Below are 12,909 nucleotides of genomic sequence, written 5' to 3'. Positions count from 1 at the left end.
TGTCGAGGGATGCATTGTAAATATCACACCCACACGCACGCACCACGCACGCAGGCACGCACACACACTTATACACACACAAACACACACATACATACACACACACACACACATACACACACACACACACACACACACACACACACACACACACACACACATAAACACACACATGTATGAGTACGATGCTTTATTGTCGTATTGAGCAGACGGGCGCTGTGGCGGGGTGGTAAGACGTCGGCCTCTTAATCGGAAGTTTGAGGGTTCGAATCCCGGCCGCGGCCGACCTGGTGGGTTAAGTGTGGAGATTTTTCCGATCTCCCAGGTCAACTTATGTGCAGACCTGCTAGTGACTTAACCCCCTTCGTGTATACACGCAAGCACAAGACCAAGTGAGCACAGAAAAGATCCTGTTATCCATGTCAGAGTTCGGTGGGTTATAGAAACACGAAAATACCCAGCATGCTTCCTCCGAAAGCGGCGTATGGCTGCCTAAATGGCGGGGTAAAAACGGTCATACACGTAAATATCCACGAGTGTACATGGGAGTTGCAGCCCACGAACGCAGAAGAAGAAGAAGAAGTCGTATTGAGTTCCTTAATAATCTTATACCACAAACGTACGTTTAAAATAATTGACAGGCACGTTTAGATGTGTCAAGGACAATGGTCCACTTTAATGCATTCCTTCTAGTGGAAAGTAAAGTGTATTCTTTTGTTACAGTCAATAAGGTCAGTTCGACAGTCAATAAGGTCAGTTCGATTAGGCCTTCGACCTTCAATGTCACCCTCGACATTTTGACGACCTTTTCTACCTCGACGATTTGACCAGTGACCTTTTGTATCCAACGCCAACGAGCGTTTCATTCAATAACATAGTTCTTTTTTTCTTTTTTTTTTCAGGAAGCGAGAAAACGGCGCGGATGATTCTGGCTGTTGTCATGACGACAGGTGTCGTCGTCGTCGCTGTCGTCGTCACTTTCGTCTATCTGAAGAGGTCAGCCTTCGTCAGTCCTGCGTTTCTCGCTCCCTTTGAATGTACATGCACAGCTTTTATTACTCTTTTTTTTTCTCGTCCGCTTACTTGCGCTGAAGGCTTGTTTTCTTCGCACAGCAGGGTGTCACAGTACTTTCGTCAGTACAGCAGGGTGTCACAGTACTTTCGTCAGTACAGCAGGGTGTCACAGTACTTTCGTCAGTACAGCAGGGTGTCACAGTACTTTCGTCAGTACAGCAGGGTGTCACAGTACTTTCGTCAGTACAGCAGGGTGTCACAGTACTTTCGTCAGTACAGCAGGGTGTCACAGTACTTTCGTCAGTACAAGATTAGCGTACGTCATGAAGATTTCGAGTTAGACGGTGCTGGAAAAAGTTAGACAAGGAGGGAATGTTATTTGCTGCTATGTACTGATAGAAGAACATGAAGCATGACACATAGTAGTGTTATTGTCCTTGGCGAACTTCTTCTTCTTCTTCTTCTTCTTCTTCTTCTTCTTCTTTCCTCTCTCTCTCTCTCTCTCTCTCTCTCTCTCTCTCTCTCTCTCTCTCTCTCTCTCTCTCTCTCTCTCTCTCTCTCTCTCTCTCTCTCTCTTGATGTAAGAATAATTTAGGCTTTCTCGTGCTGCTTCATCAGTCAATCCTCCCTCACCGTGTCATTGCAGAACCGACAAGCTTGTACCTCTGTCCCTGGCGAGCAAAACCCGCACCAAGCACCAAACCCTACCGCGTCACGACTCTCAATAACGTCATCAACGCCGCGCACAAAAATGACATCCCTCTCGACAAGGTGGGCAATGACGTGAAAACCAACTTCATCCTGAAATCAGACAGCGACCGCGGCATCTTCATCCACACTCCGGGGGCTTCAATGACAGGGACACAGGGAGTTTCTCCGGAGAGGGAGGCAGGGAGACAAACGAACAACACGAAGCGGACCGACAGAGGACTGAAGACCGCGGGTTCTCAAAACCGCTCACACAAAGCAATCTAAAATCCAGGGAGGACAGCAGCACAACGGCAGCAAGAAACGCCAGTACAGCTGATGTCAAGGGAGCGACCAGCCAGGAGAACTCCAAGAGGGTGAAGATTCGTGAGACCCAGGAAAGCCAGCCCAACCACTACCACTCGGTGGACATCGTTCACAGCCAGCACCCCGAGCACGGACACAGCGCGTCACACCTCTCGCCCAGCCAGCACGGCGTCAAGCTGGAGTATGACAAGCTGCGTCGGAGTCCTGACCATGCTGACAGCAACTCCGACAGGTACAACCACATCCCCACCATCACCACCACCGACCGCGACAACGACGCTGCCAAACGACAGCTTGAGACAGGCTTTGCAGCCGACAATAACCGTATCTCCCCAAACACCAGAACAACTCGCGTCAGCTTCAACCTTCAAGAACACGATAAAAAGTCAAGAACAAAATCGAATCGCAATCATTAGGGGACTAGTCAAAAGCCAAAGATGTCCATTTCGAAAGCGTCCAGACATAACGTGGACAATCATAACGATTCAACTCATGGAGGCAGCCACGTTGTTCCTGATGACGTCAGCCCAGAGTTCAGTGACATACTGGACAACATCACCTTCATGGAATCATCGTTCGTGGATCTCCCCCTGCCCCCGCCTCTCCCGGAACTAGTGGAAGATTGTGCAAGTGATAACGACTGGCAGGAACGAGTGTTGCAAAGCCAGATACTCATCTTCAAGGGACATTACTCCGTGCCCCGGTCTGATGCTGATCATGTGACACCTGACGTCACTGATAGTCAGGATGCAACGTCAAGCTCTACGGTGACTTCCAAAAAACTCAGAGAGGATGATGGATTGATGTTGTCGGTATTTAAGCTCTGTGGAAAGTTGAAAGCAAAAACGCTTCTCTGCCACAGGTCGCAGTGACGTCAGGGATGTCTGACGTCATTGACGTCAAAGCCATGACGTCAACAGACGATGAAAACTTGAAACGCAAGTGAAAGGTCTCCTTGTCGATCGCCTTTTACAGTCGGATTTCAGCTCTGGAGATGAAGTTGGTGGTCTTCTGCAGAGCCTCCACGGGTCCCTACAGCTTGTCTTGGGGGGCACTCATCCTGAACTCAGGTCAAAATGAGTTCGGCTCATTCTCTCCCTGACCGGACGCTACAGTCCTACGCGAATCTATCAAAACAAAAATACAGAGTTATCTCCTATATGGTTTTCGCGAGCACTGATGAGATCAGTGTTCGCGAGACGAAAATGATTGCAGATTGGCCGACTTCGACAGTGATCTCCGTTCTGTTCTTCACAGTTATGATAAAGACATCGTTCTAAGGTCAAAACAAGTCGAAATTTTGGGACTGCTGCCGGAAGGAGACCGTAATATATGGTTGCATCACTGTCAAAAAAATCGTCTGCTCCAGCGAGCGACAAAACCAAACGGTTGATTATCACGTGACACTTTTGCCATATTTAGAGTTGTTTGCACAGTAAATACAGCCGCGAAAAATAGCTCGCTTGAAACTGTCTTACATATCAATTCCTTTGTAATTTAAAAATTACAAAACACCATGAAAAATCATTATCGACGATCGCGAATCTGCTTATATCAATAATACATTACAAAAAGCTCTAAATATGTAAAAAAAAAATAATAAAAAAAAAAAAAAGATTTAAAAAAAATGGGTTTTCTTGCCAGACAAGGAAACTCAAGCCATCCTGTCAGGGAGAGAATGAGCCGAACTCAATTTGACCTGAGTTCAGGATGGGGTGGCACTAAGCTTCTTCTTGACCTCGTGTGGCTGTCACTAGATCAGTACTCAAGATGAAGATTGTCGTCTTCTGTCTGGTCTCCAGGCCCGTGCGATGTGTCGTCAAGGCCCGTGCAATGTGTCGTCAAGGCCCGTGCAATGTGTCGTCAAGGCCCGTGCAATGTGTCGTCAAGGCCCGTGCAATGTGTCGTCAAGGCCCGTGCAATGTGTCGTCAAGGCCCGTGCAATGTGTCGTCAAGGCCCGTGCAATGTGTCGTCAAGGCCCGTGCAATGTGTCGTCAAGGCCCGTGCAATGTGTCGTCAAGGCCCGTGCAATGTGTCGTCAAGGCCCGTGCAATGTGTCGTCAAGGCCCGTGCAATGTGTCGTCAAGGCCCGTGCAATGTGTCGTCAAGGCCCGTGCAATGTGTCGTCAAGGCCCGTGCAATGTGTCGTCAAGGCCCGTGCAATGTGTCGTCAAGGCCCGTGCAATGTGTCGTCAAGGCCCGTGCAATGTGTCGTCAAGGCCCGTGCAATGTGTCGTCAAGGCCCGTGCAATGTGTCGTCAAGGCCCGTGCAATGTGTCGTCAAAGAAGGTGAGGCTTTGCCAAGTCTCCTCCCTCGGCTGTCGGTGGTTCCTACAGTCATGGAGGATGTGTTCTGCGTTCTGTTCTGTTTCTTCCCGGCCGAAATCTGAGTGTGGCTGTCTAAGTGGCATGGGGAAACGGTCGTCAGTTCACTGTCTAAATGGCATGGGGAAACCGTCGTCAGTTCACTGTCTAAATGGCATGGGGAAACGGTCGTCAGTTCACTGTCTAAATGGCATGGGGAAACGGTCGTCAGTTCACTGTCTAAATGGCATGGGGAAACGGTCGTCAGTTCACTGTCTAAATGGCATGGGGAAACGGTCGTCAGTTCACTGTCTAAATGACATGGGGAAACGGTCGTCAGTTCACTGTCTAAATGGCATGGGGAAACGGTCGTCAGTTCACTGTCTAAATGGCATGGGGAAACGGTCGTCAGTTCACTGTCTAAATGGCATGGGGAAACGGTCGTCAGTTCACTGTCTAAATGGCATGGGGAAACGGTCGTTCACGTCAAATCCCGCTCGTGCAAACACACAAGTGTGCGTGGGAGTTGCAGCCCATGAATGCAGAACAAGAAAACAATCTGCTTCTCTGCGTGGACACATTGGAGAGGATGGACTTGTCAGTGGCCTGTCTTTAGGCGACAGATGACCAGCGCTTCTCTGCGTGGATACATTGGAGAGGATGGACTTGTCAGTGGCCTGTCTTTAGGCGACAGATGACCAGCGCTTCTCTGCGTGGACACATTGGAGAGGATGGACTTGTCAGTGGCCTGTCTTTAGGCGACAGATGACCAGCGCTTCTCTGCGTGGACACATTGGAGAGGATGGACTTGTCAGTGGCCTGTCTTTAGGCGACAGATGACCAGCGCTTCTCTGCGTGGACACATTGGAGAGGATGGACTTGTCAGTGGCCTGTCTTTAGGCGACAGATGACCAGCGCTTCTCTGCGTGGACACATTGGAGAGGATGGACTTGTCAGTGGCCTGTCTTTAGGCGACAGATGACCAGCTGAAAAATGACACAATCAGCATCCTGTTCTTATGATTAACAACCCCTGAAGGCTGTCCTTCGTTGAGCCCCAAGTCGACTTCTAACCGAAAATTCATCGCCAAAGCTTCGTCCAGCCACCTTCGTGTCTAATTAATATCAAGCTTAAGTGTTACACATGTACCAGGATATTTGATGTGCCAGTAGAGTATGACGTGAACGCTAGCAGAACTTGGCCACGCTGCTCACAGCTACTGTCTGAACCATGCTCGCCCAGCCCGAGACGGTTACAGAGTTAATGTGTATATCACAGGACTAGTTTTTTTTTGTTACAAGGGAACTACTATACAATGAATTCGAACGGTTTAAAGAAATTTAAAAAAAACTGAATCCACTTGCGATGATTACCTGATCAAATGAAATCAAATTAACTTTAATATTTCAATCTGAGAAATGACATAAGATGAGGACCGAGTTCTTGTTCTGGAATGTAAGTGTGTTTGTGTGTGTGTGTAGGAGGAGGGTGGGAGGTGCCCATGTACCGCCTTTATTTCACATCCCATCTCTCCCCCTCCCCCCCCCCCCCCCCTTCTCTCACTCTCTCTCTATCTCTCCCCCGCTCTCTCTCTTTCTCTCGGACTCTCAAACTTTAAACCTGTTTATCCTTTTTAGATCCGCGATTAAGGATCAGCCAGTCTCACTCTCTCTCTCTCCCTTTCTCTCTCTCTCTCTCTCTCTCTCTCTCTCTCTCTCTCTCTCTCTCTCTCTCTCTCTCTCTCTCTCTCTCTCTCTCTCTCTCTCTCTCTCTCTCTCTCTCTCTCTCTCTCTCTCTCTTCGAACGGGCGTTCATTGGAGGGTTTATTTTTAAAGCTTTCTTTGGATGTATTTTTCTTCTCTTTTTTTTTCTTCTTTTTTTTTAATTTTATTTTATTTTATTAAAGTTCTCTTTTTGAAGTGCTTCGCCGTTAACATAGTCTGATCCTTCATTTTACTACGCTGTTTTGTATATACTTTTTACTACTGTGATAGTCTTTAACCTTTACAGCGTAATATGCGTGCTACCTCTTCAATTTCGTCGTATTCCCTGGTGTAACACAAGAAAATTACTCCCACGAGATTTTTACTCCGGAGTAAAAATTTCGTACGAAAATGTTACTCCCTTTACGAAAAAAGTACTCCCCCATTACACGAGAAAATTACTTCCAACGACAGGTGTGTTTTGAGTCAACATTTCGTTTGAAAATGTTACTCCCCTGACGAATAAACAACGAATAAATTACTTCACCCTAACACGAGCAATTTAACTTCCCATGCCAGGTGTACGAAATGTTTACTCCCTTGTCCCCTGTTAGTCTTGATGGTGGAAGGGGTGGAGGGAGGGTAGCGCAACATTCGTTTGCGCGAAATCACATATTGGCATTATCTCTTCGCCCGCGTCGTACGAAATTTTTACTCTGGAGTAAATTTTTTGTGGAGTAAAAATTTCGTGTTACACCGGCATCAAATCACCCCTACCCTCATCACAAAATGTGAATGACTGCCCTGTACCGTAGCTGTATTTGAGTTGGTTCCCGACAAACCTAGCTAGTTCAGCAAGGCGAGGATCTTGGAAAGCGATTACATCCATTAATAGGCACAGATGTTTTCTTTGATCTATGACATGGGCGAGTTTAATTCAGAGTTAGGAGAACATTAGATAGGATCTTACTCGTTAGACTGTACCGCGTTCCACTAACGACAACTCTGTCGACAAGGCAGACATATTCCTTGCTTAGTTATTATCTCCCTTGGAAGAGACTGGATTTTAAAAAAGCAGCTTTTGATGTATGTAATTTTAGACTGTAATATAAAATCATAACTTCGTTATCCGATCATTATAAAATAAAAGAGACTGTTCAGAGGTAAAGTCAGTGGCACTCTTGTTTCTTTTCCTTTTTTTTGTTGTTTCTTTCAAGTCACCATAGCTGTGCTTAGCAAGCTGCATACATGAATGCCCGTGCGTGTGCGTATGTGTGTGTCTTAAAAATGTGACGGTTATTTCTTCTCTTCATTATTGTTCAGGTCCCTGTTCACAATTTATTACTTGGTTCAACTTAAATTAAATGTAAAAAACCAAATGCCTTGCATTTTATAAACTGATATATCGAATATCAAAAATAATTATTACGAATTGTACACCTGAATGTGTGCGCTGCATTTGCTCATGTGTGAGTGTGTGTGTGTGTGTGTGTGTGTGTGTGTGTGTGTGTGTGTGTGTGTGTGTGTGTGTGTGTGTGTGTGTGTGTGTGTGTGTGTGTGTGTGCGTGTGTGAGTGTGTGTGTGTGAGTGTGTGTGTGTGTGTATGTGTGTGAGTGTGTGTGTGTGTGTGAGTGTGTGAGTGTGTGTGTGTGTGTGTTTGAGACAGAAAGAAAAGAGAGTAGAGGGGAGAAGGAGAAGATTTGGGACACACACACACACACACACACACACACACACACACACACAAGACCTGTTGTGATATTCAAATGAATAGTTGTGGCACGTGCACATTCAAAAAGAATCTATAAACTCTGAAACAAAACTGAGTCGTAATCATTTACTCAACAAGTTAATCACGAGTCAAAACAAAACAACACATTCTGATTTCTGACATCCATGATCCAATCACTTGGCCTTAACTGTGATTGTACTTTTTATCATTCTTTAACCTGAACAACAACTTCACCTGCAAAACAGAACAGCAAGTGGATTTAGGAAGAGAATGAAAACGTTGAGAAGGTTCTTTCCAATCCTCTTCTGATGGAGAGCAAAATAAAATATGTATCTTTCTTTCTTTATTTGGTGTTTAACGTCGTTTTCAACCGTTCAAGGTTATATCGCGACGGGGAAAGGGGGGAGATGGGATAGAGCCACTTGTTAATTGTTTCTTGTTCACAAAAGCACTAATCAAAAAATTGCTCCAGGGGCTTGCAACGTAGTACAATATATGACCTTACTGGGAGAATGCAAGTTTCCAGTACAAAGGACTTAACATTTCTTACATACTGCTTGACTAAAATCTTTACAAACATTGACTATATTCTATACAAGAAACACTTAACAAGGGTAAAAGGAGAAACAGAATCCGTTAGTCGCCTCTTACGACATGCTGGGGAGCATCGGGTAAATTCTTCCCCCTAACCCGCGGGGGGTATAAAATATGTATAACAACTTGCTTTACTCTCAGGAGACAAACTGTACCATAAAATGTAAACCAATAGAAACAACCCACAATAAAACACTTTACAGTAAATAAAATGCAATGCCTAGTTTTGTGAAATGTAGTTTGTGATTTGAACTAATCATTCAATCACAGATTAAAATCTAACTCAAGTATTATTCCCCGTCTTGCACGCCTGCTCCTCTGTCAAAACTACAGTCTCCTCTCAACAAAAATAAACCATAAGTAAACTGTCAACTGGTGGTGAATATTTAACACAATACCAACTCACTTTCCAACCTTAAAATAAAACACTCTTTTAAATCATATTTAACAAAAATGGTGATTACTAAAACCATGTATGTCTCAGAATTTGAGCAACGATATAAAAGGTGTTAGTTATAACCATTCTCCCTGATTAAATGTTCAGCAACCTTTAGCTGACATAGTTTTAAATGATTCAAGTACATGTTATCATGAAAGATACGGTGGAACCCCCTTTTGTTTTGACCTTCACAAATCTAAGAAAATCAGGTCTTAAAAAGGAGGGAGTCTTAAAATATGTGTACATTTAGAGAGGCTATCAACACAACATGTAAGAAAATTGGGTCTCAAAAAGGAGGACATTTAAGGGAGTTCCACTGTATATCATGCTTGAAACAGTTCCCATTGCATTTGATGGCTCACCAAGGAATAAAATCTGTTAAGTTTGTTACTGATAAATCTAACTTTCATACAATACTACAATAATTCTTATGCCAAGCTAGAGAGAGAGAGAGAGAAATAGAGAGAGAGAGGGACAATTGAATTGAATTGAATTGAACTTTATTTCACAAGGATTAAGTTTTAGGGCTATGCCTTTTCTTAGAGAGAGAAAGAGAGAGAGCGAAAGCAACAAAAAAAAGAAAAACGTACGGTTACCTTACTTTTAACTGGTTACCTTACTTTTAACTGGTTACCTTACTTTTGACTGGTTACCTTACTTTTAACTGGTTACCTTACTTTTAACTGGTTACCTTACTTTTAACTGGTTACCTTACTTTTAACTGGTTACCTTACTTTTAACTGGTTACCTTACTTTTAACTGGTTACCTTACTTTTAACTGGTTACCTTACTTTTGACTGGTTACCTTACTTTTAACTGGTTACCTTACTTTTAACTCTTTGGAGCAAAACTAGTTGATGCTGCTTTCATGTACTATGCACATAAAAATAATTCCAGGGAAAGAAACAAGAAAGGAGTGGAGACACTGATTTAAAAATAAATGAATAAATAGACATAACCCATAGCACATACACACTAGACATAACCCATAGCACATACACACTAGACATAACCCATACCACACATACACACTAGACATAACCCATAGCACACATACACACTAGACATAAACCATAGCACACATACACACTAGACATAACCCATAGCACACATACACACTAGACATAACCCATAGCACATACACACTAGACATAACCCATACCACACATACACACTAGACATAACCCATACCACACATACACACTAGACATAAACCATACCACACATACACACTAAACATAACCCATACCACACATACACACTAGACATAAACCATAGCACACATACACACTAGACATAAATCATAGCACACATACACACTAGACATAACCCATACCACATACACACTAGACATAACCCATACCACACATACACACTAGACATAACCCATACCACACATACACACTAGACATAAACCATAGCACATACACACTAGACATAAACCACAGCACATACACACTAGACATAAACCATAGCACACATACACACTAGACATAACCCATAGCACACATACACACTAGACATAACCCATACCACACATACACACTAGACATAACCCACACCACACATACACACTAGACATAACCCATACCACACATACACACTAGACATAAACCATACCACACATACACACTAGACATAACCCATACCACACATACACACAAGACATAACCCATACCACACATACACACTAGACATAACCCATACCACATACACACTAGACATAAACCATAGCACACATACACATTAGACATAACCCACAGCACATACACACTAGACATAACCCATACACACTAGACATAACCCATAGCACATACACACTAGACATAAACCATAGCACATACACACTAGACATAACCCATACCACACATACACACTAGACATAACCCATACCACACTAGACATAACCCATACCACACATACACACTAGACATAACCCATACCACACATACACACTAGATATAACCCATAGCACATACACACTAGACATAACCCATACCACATACACACTAGACATAACCCATACCACACATACACACTAGACATAAACCATAGCACACATACACACTAGACATAAATCATAGCACATACACACTAGACATAACCCATACCACACATACACACTAGACATAACCCATACCACACATACACACTAGACATAAACCATAGCACATACACACTAGACATAACCCTTGAGTCGCCTTGTGTGGTGAGATACGTGCGCGATATAAATCCTCGTAAATAAAAAATAAAAATAAAAATAAATAAAATAAATAAATAGCACACATACACACTAGACATAACCCATAGCACACATACACACTAGACATAAACCATAGCACACATACACACTAGACATAACCCATACCACACATACACACTAGACATAACCCATACCACACATACACACTAGACATAACCCATACCACACATACACACTAGACATAACCCATACCACACATACACACTAGACATAACCCATAGCACATACACACTAGACATAACCCATAGCACATACACACTAGACATAAACCATAGCACATACACACTAGACATAAACCATAGCACATACACACTAGACATAACCCATAGCACATACACACGTTCAGTTGATGTACACAAACACCAACTTCATTTTGTAAAATCATCAAGCAAAGAACTATGTACACATTTACATATTCCAAGCACGTAGTCTTGGATTTCACGGAAAACTAGGCACAAGGTAAAATACCAAGACTTCGATACGGAACAATAGTTTTTGTGCAATAATAAATGCCAGAATAAACCTAATGGTAACAAAAACTCTGTCAACGCAACATTTTCACAAGATGAACTAATTTTCTCCATTCAACAAGTTGTCGCTTTTTCTCAAGACTAAGTTCCAACTAGAGCTAGTTTCAATGTCACACTTGTTTTAAAAACAGCCCCACAGTAACTGAAAGTTGTGCAGAGCACTATATATGAGATTTTGAGCGCTGTGGAATGGAAATAGCTCAGTTGGTAGCGCGCTGGATTTGTATTCAGTTGGCCGCTGTCAGCGTGAGTTCGATCCCAGGTTCGGCGGAAATTTATTTCACAGAGTCAACTTTGTGTGCAGACTCTCTTCGGTGTCCGAACCTCCCCCCCGTGTACACTACATTGGGTGTGCACGTTAAAGATCCCACAATTGACAAAAGGGTCTTTCCTGGCAAAATTGCTTAGGCACAGTTAATAATTGTCTACCTATACCTGTGTGACTTGGAATAATAGGCCGTGAAAGGTAAATATGCGCCGAAATGGCTGCAATCTACTGGCCGTATAAAATTTCATCTCACACGGCATCACTGCAGAGCGCCTAGAACTGTACCCACGGAATATGCGCGATATAAGCGTCATTGATTGATTGATTGATAATGTCATCCCCAAAATCATCTTGACAGTAGCAAGCAGATTCTGCAGTGTTTGCATTTGATTAGAAATCCAATAATCTTCAGGCTATATGCTACGTGAAGAACACTTGCTGGCATTTTGATAAAAGTGTTAAAAAAAACATGTCAATTTTGGTCTCATCCATCACCAGACCTGGGTAGCCATACGATTTCGCCGTATTTTGTACGCATGATTGTCTTGAATACGAGCAGTACGGTCGGTGGAAAATAAATACGACAAAAACAATTCATAGACTACTTTTCTTCACAAGCGTATCCCGAAGCCGATCCAGTATTTCGACACATGATTACAGTTTTTGTCAGTAAACATTGAAAGAAGGATTTGTTTTAATTAACGGAGCGACGGACGCAAGTAAAATATGTTTGAATCATGGATGTTCAAATGCTGTGTGGAGTACGCTCATTTTTCTGAAAATACACCAAGTTTGCTTGAGAATGCTCCAAGTCCAAAACAGGGGTTCCCAGGTCTGCATCACTTTTCACAACTAGTCCCCACCAAGTATAGGGCTCAACCAGAACACACCAGGAAAAAATAAACAGAAACGAAGAAACTTGACCGTATTAAGCACACATACTTTACATGTGTAACTTGCATCATGAAGAAGATCTAAAAACACTGGCTGTGTAATAGGTTTGGGCTACACACCAAAGCAACGGGGGGGGGGGGGGGGGGGGGGGGG

At 43.4% G+C, this 12,909-nt stretch overlaps 1 long non-coding RNA gene across 1 annotated transcript; it reads right to left on the bottom strand.

The window, feature by feature from the left end:
- Positions 1–7,858: 7,858 nt before the first annotated feature.
- Positions 7,859–12,878, bottom strand: LOC138963288 (uncharacterized). Its single transcript, XR_011454768.1, has 2 exons — positions 9,626–12,878; positions 7,859–9,435 (listed from the first exon to the last, which is right to left on the bottom strand). It is a non-coding gene; the product is annotated as an uncharacterized lncRNA (long non-coding RNA).
- Between the last annotated feature and the right edge of the window lie 31 nt (positions 12,879–12,909).

This window comes from Littorina saxatilis, linkage group LG3 (assembly GCF_037325665.1).
Source record: "Littorina saxatilis isolate snail1 linkage group LG3, US_GU_Lsax_2.0, whole genome shotgun sequence".
Taxonomy (NCBI): domain Eukaryota; kingdom Metazoa; phylum Mollusca; class Gastropoda; order Littorinimorpha; family Littorinidae; genus Littorina; species Littorina saxatilis.
This window is presented reverse-complemented; position numbering and strand designations above follow the sequence as displayed.